Below are 9377 nucleotides of genomic sequence, written 5' to 3'. Positions count from 1 at the left end.
ATGCACTACATTGGAGGACATAAGAGAGATGAACCGGTTATTCCCGGTGATTAACTAACGGGTTTAGATAAAAATGGATGACAGAACCTCTCTTATATTATTGGGTTTATTATGCCAATAAATTTTTCGTAACTTATTTTCAGACAGCCTGTACATCTGGTGGAAGATAGATGCTAAGTCTTCTTGAAGATTTGTTGAAAAGGAATTCCCTTGAATAAACATCTGCAGATGATGAACATTTAAACTCTTAAAATAAATTGCAAAGCGGCTGAATGCTTGGGAAAATGAAAGGAGCATTTCATAAGAGCCCTGAAAATATCTTATTGTTACCACAAAGTAAATCTGAAACTATTGATCTAGAAAATCAGTTTTTGGAGATGCTGAGGTGCCAAAATGTTGTCCCACAGGAGTTCTTTTACGTGCTAGTAAATCTGCCGACACAAGGCTGACGTATTTGAGCACCTTCAAATACCACCAAAGTGAACCAGGATCGAACCTACCAAGTTGGGGTTAGAAGGCCAGTACTTCAATGTCTGAACCATTCAGCCTGGCTGAATATCATAATGCCAATTAGCCCGCCATCTAAAGTAAAAAACTGTAATATAAGTAAGGCCCTGCTGTAGGTGTCATTCCAGGGATCAACACAAAAAAAATATTAAACATGGCCACAACCATACTGACATTTCTGTCCTCTGTTTTTGTTCACCGACCATGCCACACATGAGAGTGAGAGAGAGAGAGAGAGAGAGAGAGAGAGAGAGTGTGTGTGTTTTGAAGATCTCCATGGTATGGTTTTCGCTGTCAACAGCACTTTGGACGCAATATGTGATGCAATATTATCCAATCATCTGATTGGCCCTGATGATTCGAATGGACTTGCATAATTTACCTTCTTGAGGGACATGCTGCCTGTACTACTTGAACATGTGCCCCTAGCAGTTTGCTGCGTCATGTGGTTCATGCATGATGGGGCATCAGAATACTTCAGTTTGCATGTACGTCTGTTTTTTTTACAACACCTTCTCACAATGGTGGATTGGGTGCCAAGATCCAGTACATTGACATGTCTGGACTCCTGACATATTATCTGTGTGCATACATGAAAACTGTGATGTATGCTACTCTGCCTAACAATATCAATGATGTAGAACACTGTTTCAATAATATTTGTGCAGCAGTTTTGACAGCACCCAGGTATCTTCGAGTGGCTTCTCCAGTCCGTATTGAGGCTGCTCGTGGCAGACACTATGAACATCTTCTGAGATTGGGTCAATGTACACCATGCAACTCTGTCGCATGAAACTCAGTAACAATGCATTGTAGGATATATTATGTTTATAGGGATTTTTTTTCTTGTTTTGATTCTGGGAACCAAAACATTTGTTTAAAAAAATGAAATACACCCTGCAGAAAGGTCCTCATATTGATCATTTTCATAGCACACATGCAAAACACACATTTCATTTACAGAGATTACTTAATACCAGATTTCTATCTAGAAATATCTGTTCTTACTTATCTATAATTGAGGAGGATTTAAAGATTCAAATTGGATTGACGATTGACTATGCAGGTTTGTATGGTGGTCCATTTGTAAACTGAGTTGTTTTCAGTTCGTATTGTTGTATTACTGCCTAATTATTTCCTGAATACATTGTATAACTCTAATACCTGTGTCCTTTAATGTGGGCACATAATTATATTTGTAGGCCTAAACTGTCCCAGGAAAAAATGCAATGGCGTATGGCTTTTTATTTAGTGCCGGGAGTGTCCGAGGACATGTTCGGCTCGCCCGGTGCAGGTCTTTCGATTTGACTCCCGTAGGCGACCTGCGTGTCGTGATGAGGATGTAATGATGAAGACGACACATACACCCAGCCCCCGTGCCAGAGAAATTAACCAATGATGATTAAAATTCCTGACCCTGCTGGGAATCGAACCTGGGACCCCTGTGACCAAAGGCCAGCACGCTAACCAGTTAGCCACAGAGCCGGACACTGTCTCAGGAGTTTCAAAAGCATACCATTTGAGTCGCCTAAAAGCAAAACGGATAAAGTCCACTTTTTACAAAAAATGAGATAATGGTAGAAATATATCGGTAAAAGATGTGTCTACTGAAGCATGAAATAATATACTAGCAAAATCCATAACATCCTTAAGTATTTCTCCTTTAAAAACTCAGGTTAGATGCAAAACGGATAAAGTCCACTGCGTTTTAAAAGCAAAATGAGTAAAGGGCACTTCAACCAACCAGAACCTGATTTCTATGGCATGTGACAACAACATATAACATAGCTACGATTATGCTAAAGCTGCATGCTTTCTACTAGTGCTTTATTCCTAGTTTTATATCAGAGATTGCCTGCTTTCCATTTTTGAAAATGGAAGTATCACCTTCTGTAGTGTCTCCATCAAAGGTGAGAAAGAAAAGAGTCAATCCCAGTGCGACTAAGAGAGCTTTCGTACAAGAGAACACACTAATGTTGACGATAGGACGATGATAGCTATGCTCCGAAGGTGGCTTCTGCAAGCACCAAGAGACGTAGAGGAGGTACAGTTAATTTTTCCAGTAAGAGGTCATTCCTTCATTCCCCCTGATCGGGTATTCGGTCTCTCTGAAAAAAATTCAAGAAGAGAGAAGAATCGAAGATTCACAAACCTACATTAACATCATTGAAAGATTTTAACCATTCGTCAACCAGGGATTGACATGAATATATTTAACTGGAAACAAGAGGCAACAGAGCACATTAAACCTATTCAACAATGGCACTTTAAATGCATGCCTTGCAAGTGCTACTTTTTCAGACGATTAAAAACATCTCATCACATGGTCCTTGTGGATGGGGAGCCGTTTTACTATCATAGAACTGGAACCTACAGATCCCTGATGAAAAGTAAGAAGAATGTGTTGGCTATAAACCCTTCACCTGTTATAAAGAACACTACTACAGTCAACAAGAATAAAGTGTCAGATGTGAAAAGGTTTCTTGAATTGCACTTTGGCTCTGACTGGAAGTTGAGCCCATCACTGAAATTCTACGTTGACTTCTTCGACTCTTGGGAGTGTCATCAGTCGTCAACGAAAATGCTGATAATGAACTTTGCAGTGCAAAAGAGGAAGCTCCTGAACTGTGTGTTTAAATATCTACCCAGGGCACTCTTAAACCATAGTGAATGAAACATGGATATTATGTCTTCTTGTATTTTGTGCTTTTAATAAATAATAGCAAAACGAGTAAAATCCATACTGCTAACATGCAAAATGAATAAAGTCCACTTCTTAGAAGCAAAATCAATAAAGTCCACTTTTAAAACAACAATAAGAGTCTAAATAATAATACTACGAGTATTATTACTTGCTCTAATAATCAGTGAATTTTTTTGTGATTTTATGCTTAATTTTTGTAAGCAACTGCCTTAATGGAAGGTGGTAGTGGTTTTTTGCCATTTTCTCAAAATGTGCTGGAGTGGACTTTATCCGTTTTGCTTTTAGGCGACTCATTTCACCATGTGTCTGAAGTGAGAGAGAGATGCTTTTTTTTCTCTTTCTAATGTTTCAATCTATGTAACCATATCGTTGCCTACGTTATAATACAAGGCCTGGAAATAGAGCCTGTAAAACGCTATCGAAGTGGTCACACTGAAGTTCAACGCCGGGCCGCCAGGATCGCTGACTACCAGTTTCGCGCCTTAAAAGAGTTTATTAACTGAGTTGGTTTTGAATGTATTATGTATTCGTCTGATGTTAAGCATTCGCAGTTCCAGTAATGGCTTATTCACGAGAAATTAAAGGTAGTGGAATTTCATTTCACAAGTGTCCAGTGAATGTTCAATGTTCGAAACATTATACAGAGGAAGTATTACGCATGAGATACGACTTCAAGCTGATCGAAGTAGGCCTCAGTTCCTAAGTTTTGATCCGAGTTACGTCATAAGAATCGGGCGATCCCAAAATTTGTCACTGGACTTTTTTTGTAAACAATGCTACCGTGACCGGCGATCATTTGAGAGGCTTCTTCAAACATAGAAATCTTAAATTAGGAAACCAACCAGAAAAATAATTTGCCCAACAAATTTGGAGTAAATGAATGTAGCAAGAGCTAAAAATATTGTATTTTCCCCTGAAACAATCTCTGGTTTGAAAAGTGTGGAGGTGGTTTGTCCCGAGAGCATTAAATACAGTTTAAAATAAACCATTTGTTTTATGGAGCATTTAATGAAATTGTTCGATGCGCAAGACGTCTGCAACACCTCACATGGGACATATTCCAGGAACGAGAACAAACAAGCATCTTTTAGTACTGAAGATTAACGCCTCAGTTGGTTAATTAATGATTTCCTGTCATATATTAAGAAAATTCAAATGCATTCAGAGAAAGTAAAAAAAGATTCATGAGGGAAATGTATCAGGCATAGATCTTGACTACCCAATCAACTGTGGCCTGCGTAAAATACCTCATAAGTATACATTTGCATTATGCATTGACGAGGAACCTAACAATTGACATCGAGCCCTTCTTCATCTACCTAAGATTCCAAGCGGAATACAATGACATTATGGTTCGTGCGGCAAAAGAACATACAGACTGTAAAGGCTGTTTAGATCATATCTCTTCTCCAGCTACTCAAAGTCCAACATTGTGTCTTATTCGTTTTCAAGATAGAGGAGCCCTCAGATACCGAAAATCATCGTCTGTGGCACTTCTGCAGTGAACGAAGGAATTTGTCACCTCCGCTACGCAGTACTTGCCCCGAAGAGAGTTACTAAAAGGTGTACATTTTTTTTTCTTTTTTTTTTTCTTTTCGAAAGACACGTTCAACAGTGAAATTAAGTGTAGAAAGTGTAAAGACGACAAACCACCTCTTTTTCTACTCTGAAAATTTCTGAGACCTCTATGTGACAACATTGCTTCGAGCCACTCAAGTAGAAGAGACAGAGTTTTGAAACTTGATAAGAAGCCCCTCAAAAGGAAAGTTTTGAAACTTCAATGACATATCCAAGCCAATGCAGCACCGCTCTATAAATAAAGTACTGTCAATACTTGCAAAAATATTCAGTTCTTTTTATTTGGGATATAATTTACTTATTGACATATAAGCCCATGCGAATACAAGGGGGCAAGGACGCGATCCTAGCGGCTGAATGGTGAACTAGGATGCCACCCGTTTCCATGAGTACATTTCAAGGCCTTGTATTATAGCATAGGCAACGAACCATATAAACAAACTCTGAATTTATTATCCACGTTAATGAGTGCAAATAAATAGCCTGTCCACAAGTAGATGTACAGGTGTATATATTGTTGGATGATATAGGAAAGAAGAAAGAAGGAAAGTTAACACATTTCCTGTTTTTTATTTGGAGACAGAAATAACATGAAACCTTTCTATAGTCTAAAAAAACTTGAGTTTATTAACCTACTTTACATAATGTATTTTCAATGTGTGCGTTGTCAGATTGGTCAAAACCTGAGACGTGCTGGATGTTTCTTGGTCGGCATCTGCATTATTGCAACCTTACAGATGGGTGCAGTCCACCCTACCAAAAAATTAAGCCTTACACGAAGTTGTAATGCTATGGACTTCCCATGTATCTGCCAACTATCTTCGAACGTCTCTGCATAATTTTTCATCATTCTCAACGATGACATCTGAACTGCGTTACTCGCTGGAAGTATTTCAGTTGAACACCAGACTCTGTATGCTAACTTCCTGCGGACATGATTTTTCTACTAACGTCTCAAAGTCTAAAGAGTTCTTGGGTGTTCGATCAGCTGTCTATTGGTTTGGTGGAAGTGTTATTATCTCCTTCTTCTCCTCCTCTCTATCTCTACCTCCATCTCCAACATCCATATATAAACCTGGCCACATGAACTCGTATTTGTTGCATTTCAACTATTGGAGGGAGAGGAGTTCTGGCCTGGTGAAATGCTTCACCCAAGTTCTGGACTTTCCTGCACCATAAGGTATGCAGATTCATGAATTAATTACTCATAATTAACTTTTCTCAAGTTCGTCGAGTTATTAGAATCAAATTACGAGCCGACATGAGCGACTGCGGACTTTCAATTCCTTATTTCTGTTCCCTATTTGGGATGTGTAGGCTACCTACTCTTACAAAGAATGGTAGCTATTATTTTTACCAATATAGGGGTGAGCTAAGAACTTTGATTGAATTTATGAGTGTGCAAAGTGAAATAAGAAATTTTTAAGAATAACTGCTTTTTCCTTCAAATCACATAACTGATGATGACTGATGTCTTGTGTGTTTTGTGCATGTGCCAATTCATTTGACTCTATCAGATGAATGCAACCTTGATTGTCCTAGAATAGAATAGTTGGTCCCTCAGGAAGAGCACTCGTATCTTTCAATCAATTACTGTCGCAAGCACAAAAATTCTTTGCCAACATGCAAGGCTACCATGTATTGTCGTAACTACTTGTGCAATTCTTGATCATACATTCCACCTGTACAATACAAATTAGATGTCTTTATTAAGACAACATTAAAATTCCATACATGTTTCATCCTTTGTCAGGACATCTTCAGTTGAAAACTAAATGTACAGACCTTAAAATTGTTACAAGGATACTAAACATATTAAGTATAAAAATTCAATGACTATTGCGTCCAGCTAAAATGCGACGCATGAAACGCCATGTCATAACAATACTAAAATATCAGAGTTTAAAATAGCACAGATGAAAATTTTAGGCAAGCCTGTCTGTGTGATGAATGAATACTTGATGCACTGGTAGTTGACTGCTGTGTAATTGTCTATAATGTGTACAGAATGCTGCAAGTCTTGGTTGCTTTGTAAGCAAATTTACAAGGAAGTGGAATATTTTATTTGAACGGCGTAAGTTGCTTGGAGGATTGTGCTGCAGTAATAATGTTGGCCTAAAAATAGAAATAATCTATAAGTGAAAAATAAAATAAACTGGCTAAGTAGTCTTAAGTAATGTAATGGCACATCCAGCTACTCACGTCCTGCCCCATCTGAATTGGCCTGGCTCACTTTATGTTCCAATGCCAACTAAATGCTGTACTGGGAAGGCGTTTGAGAGGCGAGCTACCTAGGAGGGGAAACTATAGAGGGCTGACCCAGTGTGGGGAGTGAGAGAGTGTCGATCTAATGTGGCACCTAGGCTTGAGGAATTTATCAATAATTTCTTCAATAAGAATGTTTAACTCCTCTGAGATCTCATTTAAATTGTGAGAGGGATGACATTTCTGATTCAAATTTATAAAGATATTTTCAAAGATGTTAAGCAAATTACCTTTCCTACTTAAACGTAAAATCTGAAGGTCTTGTTCCAAAGAGGTGAATAGTGATTAATATCCATCATGTGAGAGCTCATGGCCAAAAATCTGTTATATTTTGACACGTTGATGTGTTCTTTGTATGTAATAGCAAAGTTGCATCTAGTATGCTGCACGTAACTTGCAAAAATTAGTGGAGAAAATGTAAAAATTAAAGGAGATAAGAGACAGTAAAATAAAAGTGTGGAAATTAAAAGATAAGGTAGTACAGGAAGAATTTCTGGACAGACTGAAACAACAAATTCCAGTTACTGAAGTAGGAAATGTGGAAGATGAATGGTCTAACTTTGAAAGGACATCTGTAAGTGGTAGAGAGAGTGCCCATGGTAGAACATCGATGAGATTGAAAGAAAAGGAGACACCATGGTGGAATGAGAAATTGAGAGAAGCAGTGAAAGAAAAGAAGAAAGCAAGGCAAGAATGGAACAGAAATTAAAAAAAGAAGAAAGTAAAAGGAAGTACAGTAGAGTCTCAATTATCCGACGTAAACTGGACCTGGAGTACGTCGGATCACCGAAAATGTCGGATAATACAGAATAACTTTGAAAATGAACTGAAAGAAACAGGAAGGCTAAAATAATGACATGTTTTACAGTGCTCTATTTATAAAATTACCAATTCAATTGTACAGTACATGCAGTATTAAACGAAAACATTCCAGATGTCTTACGAAAAGAAACTTTTCTCCACAGATATTAAGCTACCTAATACCGTACCGTTTTTGCCACCGATCACGCCACCCAGCACTGGCAGGAAAATTAGGGTCCCCTTTATTAAACTCCTTCTGGAAATACACAGCCTTTTCCTGCAGAATGGTGCCAGATATTGGCAGGCCCTCCTCCCGGTGTTGAGATACTAAAGAAATAGTGCTTCACTTACTTTTTCGTACTGACATTTTTCATTGTTTTTCTCTGCTCTGGTAGAGCACAACTTTTCAACTTCTTCCCTCTGTTTCTTCCAGTCTCCCACTGTAACACGTCCAACACCATAATCTGAAGCCACATTTTGAAGAATTTCCCCTTTGTCCAGTCTCTTTAATGCACTCAATTTGTGTTCCACAGAAACAGTCACTTTCTTTCATTTACTCGCCATAATCACAGAAGATATGAAAACTCTAACATCCGCACCCAACCAATACAATGACTGAAGACTCACTGCACCTGTCCTTGAGAAAAACCCAGTCCTACCGCCAGCGTTCAGGCCAGTGCTTGTCCCATGGTCGCACCCTCCACAGCGGGTGTGTCTGAATGTAGTCTCCACCAAAAGTTGAAATTAAGTCTAACAGTGTCGGATAACACGGAATGTCGGATAAGCGAAGGTCGGATGAGCGAGACTCTACTGTACAGTGAAATCTCCGTAGAACAATTATCCCCTCTATAACGATAAAATATTGTGGTCCTGGCATAAAACTCATTGATACAATGTTATTTTATTCTCGATGCAACAATACTCTCTATAATGAAAAATCTTTCTACTTCAATCCATTTTTCAGTTTCCTCCAAAGAACATTCCCTCTGTACTATGATGATTTAAGTACAAAAAGTATCAGGACCATATGTAACTGTGTAATGAAGAACGAACTTTTCAATTGCGTAAGCAAAGGAAGCAAGTGATTACTGTATACTGTACGGTAGCTGCTTATCTGAGGGCAGGTTTATTGTGCAACTCTAGGAATTCACCAGGTATAGAATTCCAAGAAGATCTAGAAGGAATGCATACCTTTAGGATTTAAATAATAATACAGTAGCTGGTGGAATAGCTGTTAGAAACCATAGCGCTCTCATTAGTGTACTGTACATTGTTTTAACACATTGTCGTACATTCCAGCGACTGTCATTGCCATAGTAGTGTTTCGCCCTGGAGAGGTAGCGCAGGCATTTTGAAATGTTCTTTTCTGTATTTTACGTACATTACTGTATTATTTACAGCATGGCTTCAAGTTCCCGGAAACAAATAAGTCTACAGCAGAAATTAACCATAATTAACAAAATAGATGGGGGAATGAAACAAACAGACGTAGCAAGAAAATATGGCCTTTTGCAATCGACAG

Source organism: Anabrus simplex, chromosome 4, assembly GCF_040414725.1.
Source record: "Anabrus simplex isolate iqAnaSimp1 chromosome 4, ASM4041472v1, whole genome shotgun sequence".
NCBI classification, from domain to species: Eukaryota; Metazoa; Arthropoda; class Insecta; order Orthoptera; family Tettigoniidae; genus Anabrus; species Anabrus simplex.
The sequence above is the reverse complement of the archived record's forward strand: the minus strand, read 5'-3'. Positions refer to the sequence as shown.